At 50.8% G+C, this 8971-nt stretch overlaps 1 pseudogene; it reads left to right on the forward strand.

Annotated features, from left to right (window-relative positions):
- The window catches only part of LOC137144291 (zinc finger protein 850-like), a 91106-nt pseudogene that overhangs the window by 47061 nt on the left and 35074 nt on the right, over positions 1–8971 (forward strand).

The following is an 8971-nucleotide window of genomic DNA, read 5'->3' on the forward strand; positions in this document are numbered from 1 at the left end:
CAGGGCTGCCCGATGGGCTAATGCCCACCAGAGAAAGATTTCCCCATCAGCTGGGCAGAGAAGGAACTTTAACAACTGTTTCTCCAGCACAGCCCCAGCTGGGGAATCAGCAGCTGCTCCTCCAGCACTAGGGAGACCAGCTGTCCTGATTTTATAGGGACAGTCCCAATATGTGGGGCTTTTTCTTATATAGGCTCCTATTATCCCCTCACCCCCAGACCCGATTTTTCACACTTGCTGTCTGGTCACCCCATCCAGGGCTCCAAGATCACAAAGGAGGCAGCAGCGACTTGTATTTTCCTCCCCTGCCCAATACCAACCTGATCTCTTGTTCTTTGTTCTCCCTGGTTCCTGCCTCCCTCCTCCCCGCCTCCACAGCTGCTCCAACCCCTTCCTGTGAGTCCCACAATACCAACCCGGGCTGCTCCGCTCTCCGAGACATGGAGCTTTCTCTGACTGGATCTAAGGAACCAGCCCCGCCTGGGCCCCCAGAGCCGCTGCATTTACCGACACACAGGGGCTCTTGCTTGCCCAGTCCAGCAATCACCTCTGGGAACAAGAAACTGACCAAGTCTCCCAGCCTGAGAGAGGGAGAGAAGAAAGGGGAGGGGAGAGAAAGCCAGAGAAGAGAGACTGAAAGAGGAAGGGGAGGAATAAGCAGGTAGAGAGGTTCCTAAACCCCAGAGTCCTACTGCGCTCTGGATAAATAGCCCCGGTGTCCAGCATGTGGACGAGAAGCCGGAGGTGAGCCAACAGTGTGCCCTGGTTGCCAAGAAGGCTAGCGACATATTGGGCTGCATTACTAGGAGCATTGCCAGCAGATCAAGGGAAGTGATTATTCCACTCTATTTGGCATTGGTGAGGCCGCATTTGGAGTATTGTGTCCAGTTTTGGGCCCCCCAAAGGATGTGGAGAAGTTGGAGAGAGTCCAGCGGAGGGCAACAAACATGATTAGGGGGCTGGAGCACAAGACTTATGAGGAGAGATTGAGGGAACTGGGCTTGTTTAGGCTGCAGAAGAGAAGAGTGAGGAGGGATTTGATAGCAGCCTTTAACTACCTGAAAGGGGGTTCCAGGGAGGATGGAGCTAGGCTGTTCTCAATGGTGGCAGATGACAGAACAAGGAACAATGGTTTAAAGCTGCAGTGGAGGAGGTCTAGGCTGGATATTAGGAAAAGCTTTTTCCCTAGGAGGGTGGTGAAGCACTGGGATGGGTTACCTAGGGAGGTGGTGGAATCTCCATCCTTAGAGGTTTTTAAGGTAAGGCATGACAAAGCCCTGGCTGGGATGATTTAGTTGGGGTTGGTCCTGCTTTGAGCAGGGTGTTGGACTAGATGATGTCAAGGCAACTTCAAGTTTCCTCTCTCTCCCTTCCGGGACTCAAGGTCTGTTTTTACAAAGAGTTAAATCAGCCTGACCCCGCAGAGTCTAAATTAATGGCACAATTTCCCAGTGTCTCCATGGAAGACCATTTTTTAAAATCCCAAATGAGTGGAGTTAAATCACTTGTCAACCAGAGTCCTTTGCTCTTAATCCTTTGGTATTGTGCCACCATGGGGCCACTTCCCCCTGCCCCTCATTCACACAGAAACAGAACTGCCTTTACACAGATGCCTGGACAGTGAAATCTTTCTTTGGCCCTTGTCCAAACCAGGGTGTCCCATTCCATTGAAGCTTTTTCTTCTGCAAGGGAAATAATGGACATTCAGCCCTGCCAGTGACATGTTCACCTTCTTCTTTCTTCATGCTGTTACTCTCATTTCACGCAAAGTCTGAGAGGCAGGAAAAAAGCTGAATTCGCTCCAGGTTGGGGGGAAAAACAGACCCACTGACCTTCTGAAAATCTCCATGGAAAGCTGACCCCTGCTACTGAAATTGCTGATGTGCTGGAGAATTGCATAGGGAAGGGCCTGTCTGAATGGTCGAGGGGTGGAATGAATAACAATCTATATCCACAGATGCACTAATCATGCTCCAGATAGACATGAAATTGTGAGAAATCTTTGCTGCACAGCCATGGAAACCAGCCACCAAATCACAGTGTAGCAAACGTGCTGGGGAAAGCCAGACTGAACACCCAGGTGGGAATAACCCCTAGAAACACTTGCAGCCCCCTGCTCCCCACTTCTGCCACCAGGAGCAGGCATTAAGCTGCTCACCTTCCTGCCCACCTTTACCTCACAGCAGGGGACGGCAGCATGTCCCACCCACCCTATGCATCTTTAGTCCAGGGCACACACCCTCCCTCCCACACACACCTCTGCTGTGCAGAATGTGGCCTGGCTGCAAAGTGTCCCCTATGAACCAGCAACCTCCAGGAAAGAGTGATTGGCTCTCATAGAGGAGTATGGGCTTTACATGGGACCTGTAGGCTATGGGGTGCTCTGGGAAGTGGAGGGCTCTGTGTGTCATACACAAAGGCTCTAAACTGAGTGGGGATGTAACTCAGTGGTAGAGCGCATGTTTTGCATGTATGAGGTCCTGGGTTCAATCTCCAGCTCCTTTTGGGCCCCTCTGCTTTGTTCATGCCCAGCAGAGGAGGTTTCCCAATAGGGTTTCCCTGCCCTGAGTTTTAAGCTGGATCACAGTGACAGGGCAGGAGGAATTGGAAGTCCGGGTACAGTCAAGGAACCATGAGGTTGGTGGAATAACTGAGACTTGCTGGGGGTAACTCATACAACTGAAGCCCTGGCATAGACGGGTATAAACTGTTCAGGAAGGACAGGCAAGGGAAAAAAGGGGGAGGAGTTGCGGTGTGTGTAAGAGAGCAATATGATTGCTCCGAGCTCCAGTATGAAACTGGAGAAAAGACTGTTGAGGGTCTCTGGGTGAAGGTTAGAGGTGAGATCCACAAGAGTGATGGGGTGGCGGGCGTCTGTTACAGACTACCCGACTAGGAGGATGAGGCAGACGAGGCTTCCTTCAGCCAACTAATGAAAGTTTCCAGATCACAAGACCTGGTTCTCATGGGGGACTTCAATCACCCTGACAGCTGCTGGGAGAGCAATACAGCAGAGTACAGACAATCCAGGAAGTTTTTGGAGAATGTTGCGGACAGCTTCTTGGTGCAAGTGCTGGAGCAACCAACTAGGGGCCATGCTCCTCTTGACCTGCTGCTCACAAACCAGGAAGATTTGGTAGGGGAAGTAGAAGTGGGTGGTAACCTGGGCAGCTGTGACCATGAGATGGTCGAGTTCAGGATCCTGACAAAAGGAAGAAAGGAGAACAGCAGGATATGGATTTTGGACTTCAGAAAAGCAGACACAGCATCGTCCTGTATTTGCTTTTTTTTTCTCTCTCTCTCTGCGGCTGCCTGATTGTGTACTTCCGGTTCCAGATGAAGTGTGTGGCTGACTGGTCAGTCCAAAAGGCTGGTGTTCGTAACGCTGAGGTTCTACCATATGTCCTATTATATTATCCTGCTGATGCCAGCATGACCCTTCTGCTCAATGAACCATGTCCTGGGCCTTGCTTTTCAACTTCCCAGGGAAGGAGAAATCAGTGAACAGAGTCTGGGTAAATTCGAAATGTGATTTGTTTCACAAATGCACCGGCCCTGGAAGAGCGGCAAAGGGCACCTGGCAACCTTTCCTCCAGAAATCTCAGCACATACCAAGGCCTGTTTCCCAGTAAGCTACTTTGTGTCAAGATTTGCCTCTCCATACAGAGAATACAGCAGAGCCAACTCCGCTGTCCGCCACTGCCTCTCGCTGAAGATCATTGCATCACTGAACTCGCAATGGTATGCCTGTCGGGGCAGGTGAAAATCGTCATTCCTTGAAGCACCTTTCTGCAGTGACCATGGCTTCAGGAGAGTGAGGGCTGAGGATATGATTGAGTCACAGATCCGATTACTTTAACAGATTGCTGTGACTTCTTTGTATCTGGCTGCCAGCCCTGGGCAGAGGGGCTCCGACTGTCAGCCCCTGCTTCAACCCCCCATAGTGGGGCCCCAGCGGCAGGACTCAAGCAAGCTTCAGTCCCCCCATGACCATACCCTTGATTGTCTCCATTGCTACCCTGTCTGTTCTGAGAATTTTGCTTATTTTTACCCTGAGAAAAATCACATCCATAGCGATACACATTGGTGTTGTGACTGAGTGGTTAAGGTGGGAATGTTAGAAATACACTGGGGTCTCCCTGTGCGGGTTCAACTTGTACTGACTGGAGTGTTTAGATTATTGTGCCCTTGTGACTGCTATTCTAGTGCCTCAGCCACCTTGTCCCTCCTCCCCCCCGCCCCCCCGCCCGGTCCCCTGGAGTCAGGTGTAGCTTCGCTCTTTAGATCCTGTTAGTATGTCTGTGTGTGAAGAAGCGTGCGAGTAAAACCTTCACTCACAAATACGGAGTGTGAATTCCCCAACTTTAATATCTCTGTCCCCACCCAGAATACCACAAAAGCCACTTCTTTTGCAACTGGGACAGGCAACAATAAAGTGGCACTAAATTATTCTGATGCTCAAAACATATTTAGGAACTTATGCATTTTTTGGGTGGGGGGGGGGAATCAATACCGACTCTTCTAACTAGCAGCGTGAGGTGGGGAAAAGAGAACGCAGACAGACAAACCTTGAGAGCAAAGGCTAATCAGCTGAGGTTTTTATCTGAGGGAGTGTATAATTTGAATCTGCCTGACCGCCTGTCCCATAGCACTAGGTCTTGGCACTCTCTATGTCAGGGGTGTCAAACATGCAGCCTTTTTGATCCGGCTCGCAGGCAGCCGGATACAGCCCGCATTCCTTTTTGGTCCGGCTCCTGGCAGCTGGATGCGGCCCGCCCACATTTTTGGTCCAGCCCCTGTGGGTTGCTGCCAAAGCGTAGGACGTAGCGAGATTTCTCGGTGGCGGGTAAGATGCTGCGAGCTGCTGCCGAAAGTCAGGACACTGCACGATTTGTCGGCGGAGAGTAAGATGCCGACGCCAAGAGCTATGGCAGCAGGGTAGGATGAGGGTATGGCCCACTTGAATCAAATGTAATTATAATTTGGCCCACCATAGGAATTGAGTTTGACACCCCTGCTCTATGTGAATAGGTGTGAGGGCTGAGTGGTTAACCAAGTGGTGATCATCCAAGGAGGCTCCCTGAGTAGGTTTAAATCCTGCACATGACTTGTTTTAACTGCAGAGTATGAATCAGGCTGCTTTTGCCCAGGAACTAGCGTATTGCTTCGCAGGAAAAGAGAATGTGCCATACAGGAAACGGGCTCTGCTGGGAACCACTAGTGCTTTAATCCTTCCTTTCACCCCTCTGAAAGAGTAAAGAGCAAGAGAATTTCTTCCTCTTTTGTATGGGGAACACATAAAGGCAGAATGAACAATTTCCATCAGTTTATAAGTAATAAAACATACTAGCAGAGGATGGTTTCAATCCATCAACCTCTAGGTACCAGGCCCAGCATGCTTCCACTACACCACTCTGCTAAGTTATTTGTTGGAAACATCCAGTTCACAGTGCTACTCTTATTTGTTCTGCTAATCTGCTGAGCATGGGAATTGTGTGATGGACAGAGTTGCTGCCAGGGGATTTTATAAGCTTTATAGGAAGGTACTTCTACATGTATCCTTTCAAATCCAGAATACCGATATGAAATCTGATAGCTGCATTCTTATCTGATGTTCTCTTTAGTCTCATAATTCAGCAAAAATCATTATATTCCCTTGCTTTTCTCTTGGAAAGCTACATTCCTCATGTGAAAACCTCTTGCTTAAAATGAACAAAATTGTTCAGGAATGGTATTTATAGCATTTATTGGGAAACATTTAAAATTTGTTCTTTATCTCCTATGTATTAGAATCAAATCTAACTATCTTCTAAAAACCAGTTACAAAATCAAGCCTGTCCTAAAAAGTCTGGGGACAAAACAGCCAAATGTAAGGTCTTCAACACCTCTCCCAGCAAAAGAGACATGAGCATTTTACATGGACACAATATACTTTCCAAAGTCAGTTTTGCTCAGTGAAATACAAACCCAGCAAGTCTGTTAAACGAACACAGGAACGGCGCTCACTGCTTATTATTTTATTTTTCCAATGGACAAGTCCAGTGTGCTAAAACAGATAAAATATTGTAAGATTGTGAATATTTTAGGGCAGGCCAGGGCTCCCTGTGTGATCTTACCTAGCCACTGTGTGGCCTAAAAATAACCTCCAAGAAAGATGTAATAAATTACTTCTAAGGCCATGTCTACACTAGCGAGCGTACAGTGGCACAACTGTACAGATGCCGCTCCATGTCGACAGGAGAGCGCTCTGCCATCGACATAATTAAACCACCTCCAATGAGCAGCGGTAGCTATATGAGTGGGGAGAGACACGGCGAAGTGACAGAAGTTATACCGACAATAGTGCTAGTGTAGATATAGCCCGAAACTATGAGAAAGTACATAGAAAAAATGTCAAAGAGATGCAAATATTAACATTAAACCACTTTCAGACAACTGTTTTAAGTTTTGAATTTGTTTTGAGCTTACAAGGAGTATTAACTTTGGGTTATCCAAATAAAACTATGTACATTCATGTACATAGACAGATTAACATATTCACAATTTACAAGCCTTTGGTGGCTTATTTAATGATAGTATCAGAGTTTGAAAGACAATAACACTTAGTGCGCGTGAATTCTTTATCTTAGCTTTCATGGTTCGAGTCTTTCCAAGAACAAATACACACTCCCATTCATGTGTGTTAAGCAAAAGAAACATGAATGCATAGATTCACAGAAGATGAGGGAAGGAAGGGACCTTAGGAGGTATATAGTCCAACCCTCTGCTCAAAGCAGGACCAACCCTGACTAAATCATCCCAGCCAGGGCTTTGTCAAGCCGGGCCTTGAAAACCTCTAAGGAAGGAGATTCCACCATCTCCCTAGGTAACCCATTCCAGTGCTTCACCACCCTCCTAGGGAAAAAGTTTTTCCTAATATCCAACTTAGACCTCCACCCCTGCAACTTGAGACTATTGCTCCTAGTTCTGTCATCTGCCCCCACTGAGAACAGCCTAGCTCCATCCTGCCTGGAACCCCCTTTCAGGTAGTTAAAGGATGCTATCAAATCTCCCCTCATTTTTCTCTTCTGCAGCCTGAACAAGCCCAGGTCCCTCAGCCTCTCCTCATAAGTTTTGTGCTCCAGACCCCTCATCATTTTCGTTGCCCTCCGCTGGACTGTCTCCAATTTGTCCACGTCCTTCCTGTAGTGAGAGGCCCAAACCTGTACACAATACTCCAGATGTTGAAATACAGGTGAAATACATGTTAAAATGGCAGCATCATGGCTGAAGAATGTGATTTGATGGGGCAGTGCACGTTTTAAAATAAAACATGGGCAAGGTGGGATAATTATAACAGCATCAGTGGGAAAAGTGACAGGTCATCTGCAGACAAGGTCCTTGAGGTTTGTTGGGAGTTGAGTCAAGGCAAGACCCCCGCCCCATCTACCCTCCAACATCCCTCCCATCAACCACATGGCTTGCTGTAAAAGCAGCTCCCCCGCAGCCCCACCCCCTGCACATGGGGCCCAATCCTGCCGGCTAGCTGGGCCCGATGCTGCCCCTCTCCCAATCTTGCCCTGGCTGTTAGATGTCATTGAGCAAACTCAGCTGTGCCCCCCCCCCGACCCCCGTGTGGCCTTGCTGCCTGCGCTCGGGGCCGTGGTCTCCTGCAGGCTGGGGAGGGCTTGTCTCAGCCACAGAAAGACCCCGCGTGTCACAAACCCCCTGCGGGGCCCGGGCAGGGCCAGCCCCGGGGAGGAGCTGCCCCTTCCTGCCCCTGGTGTGTCTGCTCGTGGCTGCCCCTGGCTCTGGGCAGGGAGGAGGAGGTGGCTGGAGGTGGGTGTGTCTGGGGGGCAGGAAGGGTTGGTGCCGGGGATGGGGGGGTGCTGGGGTTTGTCGGCTGTTTGGAGCTGGTTGGGGGGTGTCGGTTTATAGGGGTCAGAGCTGGGGGTGGGGGGCCCATGTTCAGCTCTGGAACTTGGAGGGAAGGGCTGGAGCTGGGGAAATTGGGTCATTGTCTGAGGTTGGGTGGGTGGGAGCTGGGGGGGTGGGCCACACACCTGTCCAATCAGCCTGGGGGGGTCTGTGATTTCTCTGGCAAACCTGGTCCCCCTTTTCACCAGCCTGTCCTGGATCTTCCAGGCTGCGGTTGAACTAGACCAGGGCATAACATCCAAGTGCCTCCCAGGGACTCTGCCTGGGCATCTGCAGGGCAGGATGGGCCCTGAAATCTGGCAGCTGGGAGGCCTTTTGTAGCAGTTTTTAACCCCCCACCCCATCCTCTGCTTCTTCCAGGAGGCAGCGTGAGAGCATCTGGCCCCTCTGAGAAAACAGAGAGAAGCAGCCAAAGCTGGGGAGGAGCAGCAAAGTGAGGAGCTGCTGGTAGGTGCCCAGAGCCCCCTGCCCTCAGCTTGGCCTGGGATCCGAGCTCCCTGAGTGACATGGTGAGTGCAGGGCCTGTCCTGCCAGCCCCAGCCAGGAAACCGTCCCCCCTGGAGCCCAGGGAGAGCGCAGGGTCGAACACCTGTGGGTGACATCAGTGGCACAGCGAGGGGGGGCCCAGGCTCCTCCACCCGCCCCGCAAGTCGTGAAGGGTCGGCCTGTGCCTCCCTGCCCCAGGCGGAGCGCTGGGCTGCGGGGCTGGAGTGGGAGAGGCGGATGTCGCGCGTTGGGTAAATGCGGGGGAGGAGAGGGGCAGTGGAGGCAAGCCTGCACTTGCGTCCCCACAGGTCTCATGCCCCCCTCCTGCAGGTACAAACTCCCCCTCCCTGAGGCAGGTGGGGTTGGTGCTGGGACCCTTCCTGCCCCGCATGGGAGGGGCGCAAATGTATGCCTGGCCCCTGGGCACTAGAGACCCATATTACATCACTAGGTGACATGATGTCCTTAGGGTGCAAGAGGGTCTGGGTGGGTGTCAGTCTGTGTTAGCCCAGAGACCCTGCCCAAGGACTGTTTGGATGTTACAGTGACCGGGTCCTTTCTAGCACCT

Source organism: Emydura macquarii, unplaced genomic scaffold (assembly GCF_026122565.2).
Source record: "Emydura macquarii macquarii isolate MOO-44397 ecotype Brisbane River unplaced genomic scaffold, CSIRO-AGI_Emac_v2 contig_3450, whole genome shotgun sequence".
NCBI classification, from domain to species: domain Eukaryota; kingdom Metazoa; phylum Chordata; order Testudines; family Chelidae; genus Emydura; species Emydura macquarii.